Consider the following 21,599-nt stretch of genomic DNA (forward strand, 5'->3'; position numbering starts at 1 on the left):
ATATGTTACAATTGATGAAAGCACATTTTTAAGTTCCAGGCATTCTATTCCTAAGTATTTCCTCAAGAGAAATGAAAGCACATGTCCATACAATGGCATACAATTCAATGTTCATAGCTGCCTTATTTGTAATCATCAAAACCTAGAAGCAATCTCTTACTGAAATACTCCCACAATTTCCCATAGGTGGACATTCTCTTTTGTATCAATGAGCAATACACCAACTTGTTTCAACTACAGGTATCCTCCTGGTGATCTTTGCCTGGAAGATATTGACACAAATGGAGGTTCCACTATGATTAAGCTGAATCCCTTACTGCATTGGATCAGTACCCTCAACTCAGTAATAGTATACCCATCCGAGACCCCTTCTGTCTTTACCTGTTCAAGGGGCCATCCTGTCAATGGAAGGGAGAAAGTTCATACTGAACTAATCTCTGATGGTTTGTTGAAGCTCTGCACCATTGGGCTTATTTTATTTTCCTAGGAATAAGACCTCAGGATTTTTTATGCTTACTAGATTTGTGTATTTCCTTAGTGAAATTGCTTTCTGTCCTTCTGACAGCTTTTCTTATGGTCTGTCTGCTTGTGTTTTTCTATAAGATGAAAAGTTAATAGAGAAGACTGGGCATAAACCTCATAACTCTGTCCTCAAACCTGCCCCTGGTGCTGAGGACCTCAGCAGGCCTCCTCAGACTAATTTCCTTTGGTCAAGCTTTCTTTTGGGTCCCTAATTCCTCAGTCTTTTCTTTGCTTCCATGAAAACTGCTTTGTTAAGTTTCACCAGCCCAGAATTAAGAGATTTTGCATGTTCCTGATTTGTGAAAACTGGCCTTTCACCAAATTACAGAGATACAAACTTAAAAGCACCATCTTTATAAATTGCTCATTGTTCATGGGAATGTAAAATGGTATAGCTGCTATGGAAAACAGTTGAGCAGTTCCTCAGAAAGTTGACTTCTAAATTACCATATGACTTGGTAATCCCATTTCTAGGTATATATCCAAGAGAATTGAAAGCAGGGACTCAAACAGATTTGGACACATAGGGTCATTATTCACAATTGTCAAAAGATGCAAGTAATCCAAATGTGTATCAACAGTTGAATGGACAAAGAAAATGTGGTATATACATAAATGAAATATTATTCAGATGTAAAAAGTAATGAAGTTCTGATATATTCCAGAACATGGATGAACCTTGAAGATATGTTGCATGAAATAAGCCAGACACAAAAGGACAAATAGTATGTGATCTCATTGATATTAAATAATTAGAATAAGCAAATACAGTGTCAGAAACTAGAATACATGTTACCAGGGCCTGGGGTGGGGGTAGGGAATAAGGTATCAATGCTTAATTGGCATAGAGTTTCTGTTTAGGGTAATGGAAAAGTTTAGGTAACAAGTAGTGGTAATGGCAGCAAACATTGTGAAAGTAATCATCACCACTTAATTGTACTTTTAATTACTTGAAAGTGGTTCAAAGGGGAAAATTCAGGTTAAATATATTACCAGAAAAAAAAGCTTTTAAAGCGTAGAAATGTACAACACGAAGAGTGAACCTTAAGGGAGTACGAGGGTAGTTCAGTGGTAGAATTCCCACATGCCATAAGGGAGATCCGGTTTCAATTGCCAGCCCATGACTTCCCCAAAACAAGTAAACAAGCAAAGAAACAAGCAAAAAAACCAAAAAAAAACAAAAATTCAACAAATGGTGCTGCAATAAGGGGATACTCACATGGAAAAAGAATGAAATGTGACCCCTGCCATACAGCATACAAAGAAAAAAAAAGTGAACCTTAATGTGGTAGAATGCTCGTCTTCCATGCGGGAGACCTGGGCTTGAATCCTGGACCACGCCCCCCACCCCCACCCCCACCCCACAAAAAAGTCAAAAAATAAAAAGACTGAAACAGTGTAAACCATGAACCGTAGTTAACCGTATAATTATATTGTTTCATCAATGACAACAAAGTTATCACAATAATTCAAAGTGTTAATAATAGGGAAAACTGTGTATGTGAGGGGAGGTAAATGGGCACTCTGTACTTTCTACAGGATTTTTCTGTAAACCTACAATTTCTCTAATAAAAAAAGAGAGAAGTACCTTAGAACAAAATCTCTCATCTCATGAGGAACTAACTTTTCTTCTTTGTCTAAAAGGGAGAGAATGTTGTTTAACATAGGAATCACCCCTTTCTTCATTTCCATCATTTGGGAGAATATCAAGCTCTGGCTTTTTATTCATATGGCTTGTCGAGTTCTCAAGTTATGTAAACCAGCTATAATGTCATTCTCTTTAGTGTATGTATATCAAAAACATTTTTTTACATCTAAACATTTTCCCTCTCCTTAAAGGAACCCCCCCAAAAATACATGGCATATTAAGAACCTTTGAAATTATTTGCTATTACCTAGGTAGTTAGCCATAATATGAGGGAGTTTAACAAAAATGCATCATGACTTACTCACAGTAGCAGAGATTAAATTGGTCACAATCTTGAACCAACATTGGGTGGGTAATTTTTAGTATTAACAAAGCTGTTTCCAATGCATAACCTACCTGCCAATGAGACAATCTTGGTAAGATTGTAAAAGTAGGATATGGACAGTAATCAAAGTCTCAAGACCCCTTTGAAAACCTCAAAATTGCTTTTATACAAATGCTCATTTTTATACAAATGTGCTAAAAATATGCTCTCATCATTGTGTTTCATTCTTGGGGTGAGTTTACTCTCTTAGCTGGGGAGTAAAGTTGTAATGATTTTTTTTAATTACTTGATTCTCTATTCCAAAATTGGGGCACCTAAACTTAACTCTCCAGTAAAAGGGACATACATTTTACTGGTACTGTTACTAATGAGCAATTTTAAATGATTTACTCAGAACTCCATTGTCCTTATTATCCACAAACTTCAGAAAAAGTGAAGAGAGCTAATGAAATTTTCAAACTATAATTGCCAGGACTTTCAGAAACTCTCTAACTTCCAGAACCAAAATATTGTAATTGGCCTTGATGGCAATAAGATGGTTGCCCTCTGGGAAACACAAGTTATCTCCTCCTGAGCTAATAACAGGCTGTTACATGCACTTGGAAATTACTTTCAAACTTAAATTCGATTGTAGTATAGGGTAATTTGTCTAAATAGTACAAGAGATCATATAATGTCTCTAGACTCTTTACAAGCTGCATTTTCAAAATTTCCACCTAAGTAGCTGCTACATGGTCTACAACCTGTAGATTCAGACTTCTGGAAAAGATGAGAAAAACTGTCCTTGAGCTCCAATGAAAAAGACCTTATCAAATACAATTAATAATTGGAACAATAGAACGATATGTTGATCCTTGGAAACATGCTTCCAATTAGAAAGACATACATCATTTTAGTCTATTTGAATGTCCATTTCATTTGAAAACTTCAAACAGGATTCTCAGAAATTCTCCGGAGGCAGCTGAATTCAGATAAGAATAAATTCTGCTCAGGATTACTGAATAAGCCACCTAATTCAGAAGTGGACAACTTTTGCCCAAAACTATGGAACAGGATTAATTCTCTGATTCTTCAGCACACCTTGCTGTCTTTTTGCTCTATACTAATTTGGCCTATCATTAGACTTTGGCAGTGTTTAGAACACTAATATTATTTCCCTTGTCTTTGTACTATATTTTGGCCACCTGTGGTCTCCTTCTGCCACTTAAGAAAAACCAAAACTCTTTTGTATGTTTTCCCCATACTATAGCTATTGCTCTGAAGTTAAGTGATCACTGGATCTATCACTTTCATGATACATCTTTGCTGATTAAAATTTAATGGCTGTTCTTAAAGGCCTCTGCTGGCCCTTAAGCGTCCCTCCCCAAGCTTCACTCTTATAAAAAATGGACCTTAGTCTCATGACAACAAAGTGCTTCTGCTGAAATCATTACAATCCTATCAACAAAATGTAGACCATCAGGAATGGGAACTAATATTTGTTCTATTCAGAGACATTCCAGCTGCTTTCCAGGAACTATTTAACTCCACTCAAGGAATTTTCACACCTCAAGGGATACCTCAAGTATCTGTTGCACTAAATGATACTTATATTCCCAATACTGCCTGTACTCAAATAGGATACTATATCTTATGTGGAAATCAGGCTTATATTCACTTACCACCTGTGTATTAGGATAATTGATAGAGACTTTAAGATATTTAAAACTACTAACTCACTATGTTTTACTTGGGAAACAAACCAGAAACCTGCAAAATGATGTAAGTGCAAGCTACTTAGAATTTCTGGAAGGATAGCTCTGTATGCATACTATGCAAATTTAAATTACCACAGTAGAAATATTACAATCATAAAAGGTAGTCCAAAACTTTTATCTGACCCTAGCAGATAAATGATACAACTTCTACACTGGAGTCCAACAAACTACTCTAAATTCATTAGCTAAAGTTGTCAGGGACAATCCCATAGCCCTTGATTTCCCTTGATTGACCCAGTCAAAGGGGAGTTCATGCTAAAATAGATACTTATTGCTTTACCTGTAATAAATACTACAGGAGAAGTAGAACAGCCCATTACTGGGCTAAATGGAAAAAAAAGACACCTAGTTGTCTAAAACAGACCCAAGTGGATTCTGGGACATGTTTTCATTGCCTGGGTTTTATAATGTAGACCCCATGCCTTTAAGACCTGTTTTAAGGACTAACAAACATTTTGTTTCTGTTCATTGCCTTGTGGCCATTGGCCAATGTTTCCTGTATAAAATCTAAAATGCTACTGTACAGTCCTTGTTACATCAAATGAACAGCTCATTCTACAACAGAAAGAACAGGAGGGATTAACCCTAGTCCAATCACAACTATGTTTTCTGGACACTGGACACTATCCTGACCTTTTCCAGTTAAATCCAGGCAATGGTGAAAGTCTGGATATCATGGATTAATGTCCTACAGCATTGTTTTATGTGTACTTTCCAAAAGGGGAGAGTGGGAAAGAGAAAAGCAGCCCCTGAGATCTGGGAAATGGTCTGACACATATAACCAGGTCTTGGTGTTATAAGGACCTGGCCTGACATTCACAGGTAGGCCAAGGTGTTTTCCTGTTTAATCCAAACTATCTCACATAGCACTAACATCAGACAAGGCCACCATGTAAGCATGATATAATGAGATGTAAAAGGCAAGACCACTTCATAAGGTCACTGTGAAAAACCACAAAAATACAAAACCTCCCTTCTCCCAGCTAATATGACTGGCTGATCCTTCTTCACCAATTACAGATTTAGGTTTGGGCTATTCTTCCCTTTTCAGGATGAGATTTATTAAGATGACTGTATTAGTCAGGGTTCTCTAGAGAAATGGAACCAACAGGAGGTACTTGTAGATATGAAATTAATAAAAGTGTATCATGCAACTGTGGGGATGTAAGTGTACAAAATCTGTAGGGCAAGCTGCAAGGCTGGCAACTCTGATGAAGGCCCTTGATGAATGCCACAGGAGAGGGTGGCTGGATGTAGAAGTGAAAATTCTCTCTTCTCCCTTAAAAGTCTTCAACGACTTGGATTAAATCCAACTGACTGGATGCTCTCATTACAGAAGACACACCCTTATTAGTTCATAGATGTAATCAGCCAGCTTTCTGGTTTATCAATGAAATATACTCGCAGCAACAGTTAGGCCAGTGCTTGCCTGACTAGACAATTGGGCACCATCACCTGGCAAAGTTGACACATGAGCTTAACTATCGCAATGCCCAATCATAGGATTTTCTCTATTCTCTAACATCATCCAATCCAAAGCAAAGTACCAACTCCTTGAACTATCCCCAAAATCAGCTAACATAAGCCCAAATCCTATAATTAGTCCTTTTTAATACCCTCTTACTGAGATTCCCTACAGTTCTTTTGTACATTCACCCTTGATGCAATGAACAATAAATTCTTAGCCACAGGTGTGTTCCTGGTGATTTTTGGTTGGAGGACATTGACATATTGCAAGCATCTATTTGCTTGCCCCCCCTCACCTTACCCTCCCCAACCCCTGGACTGTGAACATGTTTAGAGCTCACTCTGCATCTTACTTATTTTTTTTGTCACCAGTGCCAGTGGTGAATATATGAAGATGGATAGCTAAATGGATGGAAGGATGGGTGGATAGATAAATGTAAAAGAGGGAGAAAGGGAGACAGAAGGGAAGCAAGGAGGAAGAAATGAAAAAAGAGAAGAGGAAGGGAGAAGAAAATCAGGTTTTCCTGCTCATTCCTTGACCCAAGCATATACCTATCTGTTGTACCTTCCTAAAGCTGCCAGAATGCAATATCTATAAATATCTCCTATTGGTTCTGTTTCTCTAGAGAACCCTGACTAATACACCAGAAATGGATTGGTTTTTATAAAGCAGATTTATTTAGTTGCAAATTTATAGATCCTTGGAGGAAAGGCAGCTGGCCTTTATCTGGGTTCTGTAAATTTGTAATTCAATAAATCCCCTTTATAAAAGCCAATCCACTTCTGGTATTTTGCATTCCAGCAGCTGTAGCAAACTAAAAACAGGTTTAGTAACAGATGAGTGGGGTGCTGCTGCATTTGCAAGTATCAAACATGTTGGAACAGACTTTTAAATGGATAAGGGGAGGATTCTGGAGGAATTGTGATGAGATTGATAGAGAAAGCCTAGATTGCTTTGAAGAGAATGTTGGTAGAAATATGGACACTAAAGGTACTTACCCTGAAGCTCAGACAGAAATGAGAAATGTGTCATTGCAAATTGGACACCTTGTTTTAAAGTGGCAGAGGATCTGGCAAAATTGAACCCTGGTACTAGATGGGAGAATTTGAATTCAATGATGTGCCATACTTAGCTGAAAAGATTTCCAAATGAAATGTGGAAAATGCTGCCAGGTTTCTCCTTGCAGCTTATAGTAAAATGCGACAAGAAAGGAATAAGCTGAGAACTGAACTCCTGGGTGCAAAGAAACCAGAAACCGATGGTCTGAAAATTCTGGGCTTTGATAAAGAGAGACCCCAGAGAATACTGCCTGATGTGAGGATTTAACCAAACATGGAACCAGTTCTGTAGACATTACAGGGGAAGCGAGGATTGGAGGTGGAGTTATCCAGGAAGGATTTGTGGAAAGTTCTATTGTCTGATCCCTGTATGCTTCATACCAAGTCAACAAATTGTTTGAAGAACTATTTAAATGGAACCACTGCCAGTCTGGACTTAAAGGGACAGATTAAAGGAAAAATAGCCTCAAAGGCAGAACCATGGAAGCTAAGGCCTGGAGCCAGGAAATCTAGGGCTGGGATAGCAGACCCACCTATACATGTGGAGGGGGTGAGTTTGCCCCAGAGGCAGAGGGTGAACCTTCCACCTTGATGCTCAAAAAGAGTTCTGAACTAGGCTTCAGACAGGGTAGAGCACATTCCCCAGGAATTGGAGGGTGATTGGGTGCCACCTCACTCTTCTGATGGGATTGAGCATGTGTCCATTAATATATAATATAATATTTTTATTGTTACTGAAATCATTTAAGGCTTTTGTGATATTCTGATGAAATTAATGTATTTTATATGAAAAGATTTAGTGCATTGTATGCATTTAGATGAACATTGTTAGGCAAAAAAATATGTCTATTACTGTTTTCTATTTAGAGATTAAGAATGGTTTAAGGTGACGTGTATAGCTGCCAAGTTGACAAGGGGTGGACTCTGATAGATTCAGGAAGAAACTTGGCAAAGTGATGGTGCTCAGTCATATTTAAATAATCAGCATGATGATTTTATCTATAGCTGATTACATCAGCAGTCAACTAAAGGGAGCACCTTTCTAAATGAGTGATGTTTAATCTAATCAGCTGGAAGCTTAAAAGAAGTCAGTAGAGAGAGAATGAGAAGCTCAGAGCCAAAACAGACCCAGATATTTGGAGATGCAGAAAGGAAATGCCCCAGGGGAACTGTTTGAAACCAGAAGCCAGGAGAGAAGGCCAGCAGATATCTCCATGTGCCTTCCCATGTGACAGAGGAACCCAGATAAAAGCCAGCTGCTTTTCCTCCAAGGAACTGTAAGTTTGTCACTAAATAAATTCCCTTTATGAAAGCCAATCCATTACTGATGTATCACATTCTGGCAGCTTTAGCAAACTAAATACACATTGTATTATTTCCTCTGGTCCCATGGTCACTAGATGTCTGCTAAGGTGACATTTTATTTTGAAGGCATTCATGACTTCTTTTACTCCAATTTGCTACCCTTGCCATTTTTTCCTTTTACTCCTCCTGCATTGTATGTCATATCTTCCTTCATGGCTTCTCATACTACTTTTCAGCAGAAGCCTTCCAAGATTACCTGCAACTCAGCCTTCCTTCCCCCAAGCTATATTCTTTCATTTCCAGTAGGACCACATGGTGGCACTCAAGAAGAGGGAAACTCAGGTATCCTTTTTCAATATATAAAGGTTCCAAGCCCTCTAGCCATATTTCTACTTTTTTCTTCTGCATCTTGCTACAGTTCCTTGCTTATATTCCCTTCAGGCTCCTGATAAATGTCAGGGGCCATGAAACTCAGAGGAGAAGAGGCTTTCATGAGAAGGTGAAGGAATTATAATTTGAAAGGTGACAATAATAATAGTAATACTTGGAAAAATCCCCATGGGGTAGGATTAATGCCAGGCATATTTGGTGAGGAAAGTTGACAAAAATATCAAAAAATTCTGCATTTGAGGTAGTGGTTTTGGAATGACAAAGATATGAGGCTTGGTAGCATTTGCTGCCCTCAAATTACCAAGCAGAGGAAACTCTGGTTAAAATTGGTCTGTGCTGGTGCAGCAATGTTCTGGAAGGTGTTAGCCTGATAATTGGAGCTGGAGGCCACTTCAGAGGCACAGCTTAGGTTTCAAAAGTAAGCTTCAGTGAAAAATTGTGACAATGCTCACAGCCTAAGGGGAAGATAGGTCATGGGGCAATATTTAATAGAAGTGGGACCACAAATTCTGGTTTGTGCTTCCATTGGTATACTAGTCCTGTTATATCTGAGGAAGGTACAGTATATATAGATCATTACTGCTTGGGGTGTTAATGGAAACAAAAACCAGAGCATTTACCAGAGTGCTCCAGTTAAAATGTTTGCAAAAGCCAATTTGCCATTCCAAGAAGAGATACTAGCAAGAAGAATGTAATGTCACAGATATTAAAAAGATTTTTTACTTCAGTGGAGAGAGGGTGCAGAATGCTTATGAGTAAACAAGTCACATCAGATGACTGACCTCTGAGGGGAGGTGGCTGGCTGGATGTGGGAAGGGTGGGGGGAAGCACATGTGATCATTTTCTGGGACATATAATTACTGACAAGAGAAGCTTCTCAGATTTATATTCCACTGAAGTACTTGGAGATATAGATGGAGAAAGAAAACACTTTCTCATTCAATGTGGCACTGGAAAATGAAAGAAAAGAACTCCCAACCCCCCCTCCCCAAAATACTAAGTTCAGCCAGGTAGCCTCAGGTGAAGCTGTTTATATTCCTAGGAGTCCTTTGCTTCTTGCACAAGAGACTTCTGGGGAGAAAATGTCTTGGTAGCACCAGTACTGGTAAAGAAACAGCATCGGCACTAGGCACTAATATTTATTAAGAACAATTGGGTACTACCTCAAAAATCCTGGGACACCAAGAGGCTCTGAAGGACAGAAGATAATGACAGCTTATAAGAACATAAGGGTTATATGTACCTTCTCATTTACTTCCACCCATCTGCCACCCTAATTCTTTGTCCTCAGACTGAAGGAAGTGACTTTGATGTGTATTAGAGGCTGCCTGGTAAATTAGGTTGACCTATGGAATTGCAAATTTAGCATCAACTTGCATCATGATTATATTTTTAAGTATGGAATTCACTATGATTTGCATTTTGACACTGGAATCAGACTGCCTGGATTCAAACTGCAATTCTACCCCTTACTACCTTTGTGTGTCTTGAGCAAGTTATTTAACCTCCCTCTGACTCAATTTCTTCATTTTTAAATGAGAACAGTAAAAATAGTAATTTCTTCATGTAGTTATTGCACTAAATTAACATATTTATCAAAAGCCTGGAAAATAGAAAAGGCTTCAGAAAAGTTAGCTAACATGATGATGATGATGGTCAAGAGAAATAAATACCTAACACATTGCTATAGTAATCCTTTCATAGTATTAATCAGCAAATACACATAAGGAAACTAACCCAGGTTAGGGAAAGAATCACCCAAAATGATTAGAAGGAAGAGTACCTGGCAGTCACACAGGACCAGGAATAGTTCCTATTTCTATAAGCCTGATTGCAAAAATGCACAATTATCTGTTCAGTGTATAAAGTATGGGCATAACTTGGAGATGTTATGGGCAGTTCCAGACAACCTCAATAAAGTGAATATCACAATGAAGTGAGTCACACAAAGGTTTTGGTTGTCCAGTGAATAGAAAATATACACTGAAAATATTTATTGCTGAAAGGCTAATCATCATCTGAGCCTTCAGCAAGTTGCATATTTTGCTGTTGTAAGGTCTTGCCTCAGTGTTGATGACTGCTGACTGATCAGGGTGATGGTTGGTGAAGGTTGGTGTGGCTGTGGCAATTTCTCAAAATAAGGCAACAAATGAACTTTACCACATTAGTTGACTCTTTCATGAAATAATTATCTGTAGCATATGATCCTCTTTGGTAGTATTTTACCCACAGTAAACTTTTTTCAAAATTGGAGTTGATCCTCTCAAACCAGGCCACTGCATTATCAAATAATTTTATCTAATATTCTAAATCCTTTGTTTTCATTTCAACAATGTTCGCAGCCTCCTCACCAGGAGTAGATTCAATCTCAAGAAACCACTTTCTTTGCTCACCCATAAGAAACAACTCCAAATCCATTTGAGTTTTATCATGACAGTGCAGAAATTCAGCTACATCTTCAGGCTCCATATCTAATTCTAGTTCTCTTGTTATTTCCACTACATCTGCAGTTACTTCCTGCAGAAGTCTTGAATCCCTCAAAATCATCCATGAGGGATGGAATCAATTTCTTTCCAATGCCAATTAATGTTGATATTTTGACATCCTGCCATGAATCACAAACATTCTTAATGCATTTATAATGTGAGTAGTGAATCCCTTCCAGAAAGTCTTCAACTAACATTGCCCATATCCAACAGAGTGAAACATGATTCTTAAACAATAAAACTTGAAGGGCAAATTACTCTTTGATCCATAGGCTACAGAATGGATCTTGTGTTAGCAGGCAGAAATGCAATACTGATTTTGTTGTACATCTCCATCAGAGCTCTTGGGTGATCAGGTGCATTGTCAATGAGCAGTCATATTTAGACAGGAGTCTTTTTTTCTCCTGAGCAGTAGTTCTCAACAATTGGCTTAAAATATTCAGCAAGCCACGTTGTAAACAGATGTGCTTTGTTGTTCCATTTATGAAGCACAGTCTGGGTAGATATAGCATTGTGGTAGTTAGATTCAGTTGTCAACTTGGCCAGGTGAAGGCACCTAGTTCTGTTGCTGTGTACACAAGCCAATGGTATGTGAACCTCATCTGTTGCTGATTATATCTGCAGTTGGCGAGGAGGCATGCCTGCTGCAATGAATGATGTTTGACTTAATTTGCTGGTGCTTAAATGAGCGAGTGCAATGTAGCACAGCCCAAGCAGCTCAGCATACCTCATCTCAGCACTTGCAGCTCAGCTCAGATCTTTGGAGATACAGAAAGAAATCATCCCGGGGAAAGTTGTTGGAACCCAGGGGCCTGGAGAGAAGACCAGCAGAGATCACCTGTGCCTTCCCACATAAGAAAGAACCTTAGTTGAAAGTTAGCTGCCTTTCCTCTGAAGAACTAATGAAATAAATTCCCTTTTATTAAAAGTCAATCTGTCTCTGGTGTGTTGCATTCTGGAAGCTAGCAAACTAGAACAAGCATAATTTTTAAAAGTCCCAGGATTTGGGGAAGGGTAAATAAGCACTGGTTTCAACTTAATTAGTCTCTAACAAGAGTCAGCCAGTCCTTTGAATCTTGGAAGCCAAGCATGGACTTCTCTTGAGCTAGGAAAGTCCTAGATACCATCTTCTTCCAATACAGTATAAGGTTGTTTCATCTGCATTGAAAATCTGTCATTTAGTGTAGCCATCTTCATCAATTATCTTAGCTAGATATTCTATATAATTTGCTGCAACTTCTACATCAGCACTTGCTGCTTCACCTTACACTTTTATGTTTATGGGAATGACTTCTTTCCTTAAACATCATAAACTAATGTCTTCTAACTTCAAGTTTTTCTTTTGCAGCTTCCCCACTCTCTCTGTCTTCAAGAATTAAAGACAATAGGGACTTTCTCTGGATTAGGTTTTGGTTTGAAAGGACTTTGTAGCTGGTTTGATCTTCTATCAAGACCATTAGAACTTTTTCTCTATCAGCAGCTAGGCTGGTTTGCTTTCTTATCATTCATGTGTTCACTGGAGCAGCAATTTTTATTCTCTTTAAGAACTTTTCCTTTGCATTCACAACTTGGCTAACTGGTGCAAGAAACCTAGATTTTGGCTTATCTCAGCTTTTGAAATGCCTTCCTCAGTATACTTAATCATTTCTAGCTTTTAATTCAGAGTGAGAAACATGCAACTCTTCCTTTCACTTAAACACTTACACGCTATTGTTAATTGATAATATTGTTAATATTGAAATTAAATGACCTAATTTCAATATTATTGTGTCTCAGGGAATAGGGCAGCCCAAGGAGATGGAGAGAAATGGGGAACAGCTGGCCAGTAGAATAGTCAGAACACACACAACATTTAAGTTTTCTGTCTTATATGGGCATGTTTTATGGCACACCAAAACAATTGAATTGGTTACACCAAAGATCATTGATCACCACAACAGCTATAATAATAATGAAAAGGTATGAAATATTGTGAGAATTACTAAAATATGACACAGACAAAAAGTGAGCAAATGTTTTTGGAAAAATAATGCCAGTAGACTTGCTTGACACAGGGTTGATAGAAACTCTCAATTTGCAACATATGCAATATCTGCAAAGTGTGACAATGTGAAGTGCAATAAAAGGGGGGTAGGCCTGTACAAAGTAGTGTATTGCTAAATAATGAAAATAATGAGTCATAAATTAAACACAGCTTTTGTCCTACCTAACAAATCATAAGGGCAAGACCTAAAAGGAACAAAGTGTTTGCAAGTGACTTAACTGAATTCCAGAACAAAACTCAAGAATAATTTTAAGAACACAAAAATATACAGCATCCAACAACAGAAAACTCACAATGTGTGTCATCTAACCAAAAGTTACCAGAGTATGCCAAAAAATTAGATAACCTAGGTGCAATTGACAGATTCCCAAAAACAAAGAACCTGCTTGGACTCAAGAAAAAATAGAAGATCTCAGATCAACAACTAAAAAAATTAAATCAGTAATCAAAAACCTTCCAACAAAGAAAAGCTCAGGACCAGATGATTTCACTAATGAATTTTATCAAACATTACAAGAAGAATTAACAGCAATCCTGCTCAAACATTTCATAAAAATTGAAGGGGAAGCAAAACTTTCTAATTCACTCTATGAAGTCAACATCACTTAATACCAAAGTCAGATAAAGATATCATAAGAAAAGAAAATTATAGACAAATATTCCTTATGAATATTGATGCAAAAATCCTCAACCAAATACTAGCGAACCAAATCAAAAAGCATGTTAAAATAATTATACACCATGACTAAGTGCATAGTCACCAGGAATGCAAGGTTGTTTTGACATAAGAAAATCAATTAATGTAATACACCACATTATTAGAATGAAGGGGAAAAAGCCACATGATTATCTCAGTTGATGTAGAAAAGGCATTTGACACAATCTAGCACCCCTTCTAGAGAAAAACACTCAGAAAAACTCAAGATAAAAGAGATTTTTCTCAACATGATAAAGGACACATATAAAAAACCTACAACTAACATTATACTCAATAGTGAAAGACTAAAATCTTTATCCCTAAAATTAGCAACATGACATGAATGTGCAATATTACTCAACACATGTTGAGTAATTTCTCTGGAAGTTCCAGCCAGAGAAATTAAGCAAGAAAAAGAAATAGAAGGCATCTAAGTGTGAAAGGAAGAAGAAAATTTTCCCTATTTGTAGATGACATGATACTATATATAGAAAATCATTAAAGATTCACAACAAAGCTATTAGAGCTAATAAACAAATCCAGTGGCAGAGTACAAGATCAACAACAAAAATCAGTAGTGGTCAAGATGGTGGCTTAACAACATGCGCGTTGTAGTTTGTCCTCCAGAACAACTACTAAATAACCAGAAACAGTACAGAACAGCTCCTGGGGCCACGTCAGTGACCAGACACACAGCGTACCCCAGTCTGGACCAGCTGGACCGGCTGTGAGCACCCCCCCGAACCATGAGTTCCCAAAGCTGCAGCAGCCAGCACCCCTCCCCCACAGGCCGCTTCCCAGAAGGGAAAGGAAAGGAATGTACCAGCAGCAGGGACTGGACACAATCAAACGCCAATTGTGGAACTAATGAACAAATTCTGACTACTAAAAATAGGCCCCCAGCTTAGGTGAACCTGATCAAAGTGGAGTTTGCTGATTTTTGCCCTAGCACCAAGGGGGCAGGACTGACAGAAAAAGGGGAAAAAAGAAAGAAGGAAACAGAGGTTTCTGTGGCTATGTATCTACAAAGGCTTGACTGCCTCTGGATACAGTGGCAGGACTTTTCAGGCTGCAACTGCCCCAGGCATAGGCAGAAGTGAGCTCTTTTGAGGGCTTGTCTGGAGCCTGTGCCTTCCCCAGGGAAGAGGTGAAGCCCAACTCAGGTAGAACCCCTCCATCAAGGAATTCAGACACCAGGGCTTGGTAATTTGAAGCCATTAAAACCAGCCTACAACCTCTCCTCTGTCTCCACCACGCCCCCAGGAGGGAGAGTCTTCCAAAGTTAAAGGTACTGCATCATTTTATGCTGGTGGGACCTGCAGGCAGATAAGTGCCAAACACAGGGAAGATAAGAAAAACAGAGTCCAGAGATTTCACAGGAAAGCCTTTCAACCTGCTGGGTCTCACCTTCAGGGAAAACCAATGCAGGTGACTCTTTCCTCCTGATAGGAGGTCAGTTTGGTCTGGGAAAATCTGACTGGTGTATATAATATCTAAGTAGACCCTCATAAGTGTGTGTGTGGTGGTGGGGGGAGGCACCATACAAGCAGGGCAAGAAACAAGAAAACAAGAACTGAACAATTCTCCTCTGTTAAACAAAACTTAAGCTAAAGGTCCAGATAAAGCTGAACAGAATGTCAAAGAACAGATAGACAACAAATTCATCCAGCAAGAAAACCCTAGATAAAAGAAGTGAAAGCAATCTCCAGAATAAACTAATTAAGGTAATTAAATGCCTAGACACCAGCAAAAAAAACAAATCACACTAGGAAAATAGAAGATATGGCCCAGTCAAAGGAACAAACCAACAATTCAAATAACATACAGGAGCTGAAACAATTAATTCAGAATGTACAAACAGACATGGAAAACCTCATCAAAAACCAAATCAATGAATTGAGGAAGGATAGAAAGAAGGCAAGGAAAGAACAAAAAGAAGAAACTGAAAGTCTGAAAAAGCAAAGCACAGAACTTATGGGAATGAAAGACACAGTAAAATAGAAGAAAAAAAAATGGAAACCTACAATGGTAGATTTCAAGAGACAGAACATAGGATTTCAAAACTGGAGGACAGACCATCTGAAATCTGACAAGAAACAGAAACTATAGGGGAAAAAATGGAAAAATATGAGCAGGGACTCAGGGAATTGAAAGACAATATGAAACGCATGAATATACATGTTGTGGGTGTCCCAGAAGGAGAAGAGAAGGGAAAAGGCAGAGAAAAACTAATGAAGGAAATTATCACTGAAAATTTCCCAACTCTTATGAAAGACTTAAAATTACAGATCCAAGAAGTGCAGTGTACCCCAAAGACAATAGATCCAAATAGACATACTCCAAGACATTTAATAATCAGAATGTCAGAGGTCAAAGAGAAAGAGTGGATCTTAAAAGCAGCAAGAGAAAAGCAATCCATCACATACAAGGGAAGCCCAATAAGACTATGCGCAGATTTCTCAGCAGAAACCATGGAGGCGAGAAGACAGTGGGATAATATATTTAAATTATTAAAAGAGAAAAACTGCCAACTAAGAATTCTATATCTAGCAAAATTGTCCTTCAAAAATGAGGGAGAAATTAAAACATTTTCAGACAAAAACATCACTGAGAGAATTTGTGACCAAGAGACCAGCTCTGCAAGAAATACTAAAGGGAGCACTAGAGACAGATACGAAGACAGAAGAGAGAGGTGTGGAGAAGAGTGTAGAAAGGGAGACTATGAGTAAAGGTAAAAAGAAGGAAAATTAGATATTACATATAAAATCCAGAAGGCAAAATAGTAGAAGAAAGTACTACCCATGCAGTAATAACACTGAATGTTAATGGATTAAACTCTCCAATCTAAAGACATAGTCTGGCAGAATGGATTAAAAAACAGGACCCATCTATATACTGTCTCTACTCAAAGGACATGAGGCCAAGGACACAAATGGACATTTACACACCAATGTTTATAGCAGCATTATTAACAATTACCAAGAGATGGAAACAGCCAAAATGTCCATCAACAGACAGTTGGCTAAACAAACTGTGACATTTACCTAAGATGGAATATTATGCAGCTGTAAGACAGAATAAAGTTATGAAGTATGTAACAACATGAATGGACCTTAAGGACATTATGCTGAGTGTGATTAGCCAGAAACAAAAGGACAAATACTGTATGGTCTCACTGATATGAACTGACATTAATGAATAAACTTGGAATATTTCCTTGGTAACAGAGACCATCAGGAGATAGAAATAGGGTAAGATATTGGGTAATTGGAGCTGAAGGGATACAGATTGTGCAACAGGACTGAATATAAAAACTCAGAAATGGACAGAACAATACTACCTAACTGTAATGTAATTATGTTAAAACACTGAATGAAGCTGCATGTGAGAATGATAGAGGGAGGAGGGCTGGGGACATAAATGAAATCAGAAAGAAAGAAAGATGGTAAAGATCAAGATGGTATAATCTAGGAATGCCTAGGTGTATAATAATAGAAACTAAATGTATAAATTTTTAAAATGTTTTTGCATGAGGAAGAACAAAGGAATGTCATTACTGCAGGGTACTGAAAATAGATGGTAATTAATATTTTAAAATGTCACCTTATGTGTGAGACTAAAGCAAAAAATGTTTATTTGGTACAAAATTTATATTCTGACTAGCGCATTTCCTAATATAACTTATGTAGATAGTTTGATTGAACACCATAAGTACTTGGAATCTCAGGTAGAATATGAGATTTTGTTGGTTTGCCCAAAGTGATGCCCCTATGAATCCCAGAGTGATTCGATCAGTGAGTGGAAAAGTATTTGCAAAGCCCCCTTTGGGGAATGGTGAGAATGGGGAGAAATTCAACTTCCCCAAGTTGAATTCTTGATATTCTCACAAGCAGTGTGGACAACAAAAGCTATAGGCTGAGCCCCCAGTCTTGGGGTTTGTTCATATGAAACTTAATCCCACAAAGGATAGGTCAAGTCTACTTAAAATTTAGGCCTAAGAGTCACTCCCAAGAGAGCCTCTTCTATTGCTCAGATGTGGCCTCTCTCTCTAGCCAAAACAACAAGCAATCTCACCACCCTCCCCTTGTCTATGTGGGACATGACTCCCAGGGATGTGGACCTTCCTGGCAATGTGGGACAGAAATCCTAGAGTGAGCTGAGACTCAGCATCAAGGGATTGAGAAAAACCCCAGAATAAACTGAAACTGAGCATCAAGGGATTGAGAAAACCTTCTCAACCAAAAGGGGGAAGAGTGAAATGAGACAAAGTGTCAATGGCTGAGAGATTCCAAACAGAGTTGAGAGGTTATCCTGGAGGTTATTCTTATGCATTGAGTAGATATCACCTTGTTATTCAAGATGTAAGGGAGAGGTTGGAGGGAACTGTCTGAAAATGTGGAGCTGTGTTCCAGTAGCCATGTTTCTTGAAGATTTGTGAAAGATAAAGCTTTCACAAAGTGACTGTGTGATTGTGAAAACCTTGTGTCTGATGCTCCTTTTATCTACCTTGTCAACAGATGAGTAGAATATATGGAATAAAAATAAATAATAGGGGGAGCAAATGTTAAAATAAATTCAGTTTGAAATGCTAGTGATAAATGAAAGCAAGGGGTAAGGGGTAGGGTAGGTATAATCTTTTTTTCTGTTTTTGTTTTATTTCTTTTTCTATGTCTTTTATTTCTTTTTCTGAATGGATGCAAATGTTCTAAGAAATGATGGATATGCAACTAAGTGTTGATATTGTGAATTACTGATTATTTATGTTAATTTTTATTTCATTTGTTAATTTTTTTAATTAATAAATAAATTTTTTAAAAATGAAGGTTTGTTAGCCCATTTTTAAAATGAAAGAAAATAAAACAAATGAATTGTCCATTAGTAAGTATTTCCACAAAGAATTATTGAGTGGGAATAACAAGACACAGTAAAGTATATATATTATGATCCTGTTAAGACAAAACAATAACCAAAGTTCTTCCATATGTATAGATATGTGCACATATATGCACATACATGAGTTCTGGATCACATAAGATTAGAAAAATTTGGAAGGATACATATTAAGTTGGGCAAGAAGGATGATACTGGGAATGGTAAAAGTTGAATGAGAAGCTGAGTAATAAAGGAAAGGGAAGAAAAAACTACTTTTAAAAAGCATGTATGAAATTTATATTTTGAGTAGTGCATTTCTTAATATAACTTATATAGACAGCTTAATTGAACACTATAAGTACATGGAACCTTAAGTAGGGCATGAGATTTTGTTGGTTTGTCCAGAGTGATGCCCTGATAAATTCCAGAGTTATTTGAACAGTGAATAAAAAAGTATTTGCAAAATCCCCTTGGGGGAATGGTGACAAAGGGGGGAAATTCAACTTCCCCAAGTTGAATTCTTGATATTTTCACAAGCAGTGGGGGCAATCAAAACAATAAGCTGAGCCTCCAATCTTGGGGTTTGTTCATATGAAACTTCACCCCACAAAGGATAGGTCAAGCTTACTTAAAATTAGGCCTAGGAGTCACCCCCAAGAGAACCTCTTTTTTTGCTCAGATGTGGCCTCTCTCTCCAGCCAACATAAGCAAACTCATTGCCCTCCGTCTGTCTATGTGGGACATGACTCCCAGGGGTGTTAACCTTCCTAGCAATGTGGGACAGAAATTCTAAAATGAGCTGAGACTCATCATCAAGGGATTGAGAAAAACTTCTTGACCAAAAGGGGGAAGAACGAAATGAGACAAAATAAAGTCAATGGCTGAGAGATTCCAAACAGAGTTGAGAGTTTGTCCTGGAGAGGTTATTCTTACACATTAAACAGATATCACCTTGTTAGTTAAGACATAATGGAAAGACTGGAGAGAACTTCCTGAAAATGTAGAGCTGTGTTCCAGTAGCCGTGTTTCTTAATGATTATATAGTGATATTGCTTTCACAATGTGACTGTGTGATTGTGAAAACCTTGTATGTGATGCTCCTTTTATGTACCTTATCAACAGATGAGTAAAATATATGGAATAAAAAAAATAATAGGGGGAATAAATGTTAAAATAAATTTAGATCGAAATGCTAGTGATTAATGAAGGGGAGGGGTGGGGGTATGGTATGCATGCATTTTTCTGTGGTTTTTTATTTCTTTTTCTGGATTAATTAAAATCTTCTAAGAAATAATCATGATGAATATGCAACTATGTGATGATATTGTGAATTATTGATTATATACGTAGAACGGAATGATCGTAAGTTAAGAATGTTTGCCTTTGTTTGTTGTTATATATTTTTTTAAATTAATAGAAAAAGAAAATATATATATGACAAAAAAGAAAAAGAAAAAAGCATGTATGGCAGATATATAGATATAGGGGTATATTTATTAAGTATATAAACTGATCACATATAAAAGAAGTAAAATGGATAAAAGAAAAATAGTCAGAGTCTCTTAAGCTTGAAAAGAGGTAGAGGAGCATAACTGAGAGCTCAGAAATAAAAATGTGCTACCTTCCATGAATTTGATGGTTTGCGTTGTCTTGCCCAGAGTAAACACAGTAAATACACTAGAATTCGGTCTGCAGGAAGCAGTGGTTTTGAACCATTTCTGAACCTATTCCTCAGTTTACCTGTCAGTATTAACCTGGATCTTTAAATGTGATACCTTCTTCTTGAAGACCCCAGCAATTCAGCTTTTTCTTCTTAGTAGCTTCCTGCATTGACACTATGGTTGTCCCAAGACTTGAGACTGGCTACACAGTAAGGCTGCAAATGGTCCATCTTTAATCACTAAACCACTCAGAACAGCACAAATTTGATGTGCAAATGGAATTCCTCAGCTTCCTATCTTCTTCCCTGAATATTTTCTTTGATGATCCTTGATAATTCCTTAGTCTTTCATTTTCTCCTTCTTTGCTACATCCCTCATTTACCCCAGCATTCAACTACTTAGTGCAGGGACCCCAGCCCTAGGAAACAAATCAGAGGACAACCTTTATGTTTCAACTCACCTCTTGAAGATCATGGGCTGGGGCAGCTCCAAGACCAAAGAATTTGCCAGGCACAGAGTTGGACATGAATTTTATCAGCACTTTTGAACAGGAGAAGATTCTTCCAGAGGGCAGCCAATTAGGAAATGGAAGTTAGTGCTCCACAAAAGGACATGAAGTCCAAGGAATTATAAGGGTTTAGGATAAGGGTATGAAAACAGTATCAGCAGGGTCTCCTCACACAGGGGTCTAGAAGTTTGTTATCAGTGAACAAGGGGTGGGAGTTCTAATGCTTTATTTATGATACTATCTCTACTTTCTTCCCCCTCCCTCCTGAGGAGGTCTGATGACTTTTAACTTCTATCCTGATCATTGTGGCTGGCTTTGTGCAGTAACTTATTCTCAGTATTAAAGGGGGGACTGGGCCCTGGGTCTCTAGAGTTCACCCCCATGCAGCAGACTACATTGACCATAGGGCAGACATTGCATCCACATTCCACATCAACAGTATTCTCACTTTATCCTTTTCCTTATTTATACCTCCTTTTGCCTACAGAGAGAAATCTGGCTTTCTTGAGCTGTAATTTTTAAAAAAAAAAACATTTTTGTTGTTAAATATAACATACATTACAAAGAAAAGAAATAAAAAGCAATGATTTTCAAAGTACAATTCAACAAGTAGTTAGAGAACAGATTTCAGAGGTGTTATGGGTTACCATTCCACGATGTCAGATTTTTCATTCTAGCTCCTCCAAAACACTGGAGGCTAGAACTTTTTTTTCTTTTTCATGGAAAATAGCATATCTACAAAAAAGCAATAAATTTCAAAGCACATCACAACAATTAGTTCTAGAACAGATTTCAGAGTTTGGTATAGGTTACAATTCCACAATTTTAGGTTTTGGCTTCTAGCTGCTTTAAGATAAT

This window comes from Tamandua tetradactyla, chromosome X (assembly GCF_023851605.1).
Source record: "Tamandua tetradactyla isolate mTamTet1 chromosome X, mTamTet1.pri, whole genome shotgun sequence".
NCBI lineage: Eukaryota > Metazoa > Chordata > Mammalia > Pilosa > Myrmecophagidae > Tamandua > Tamandua tetradactyla.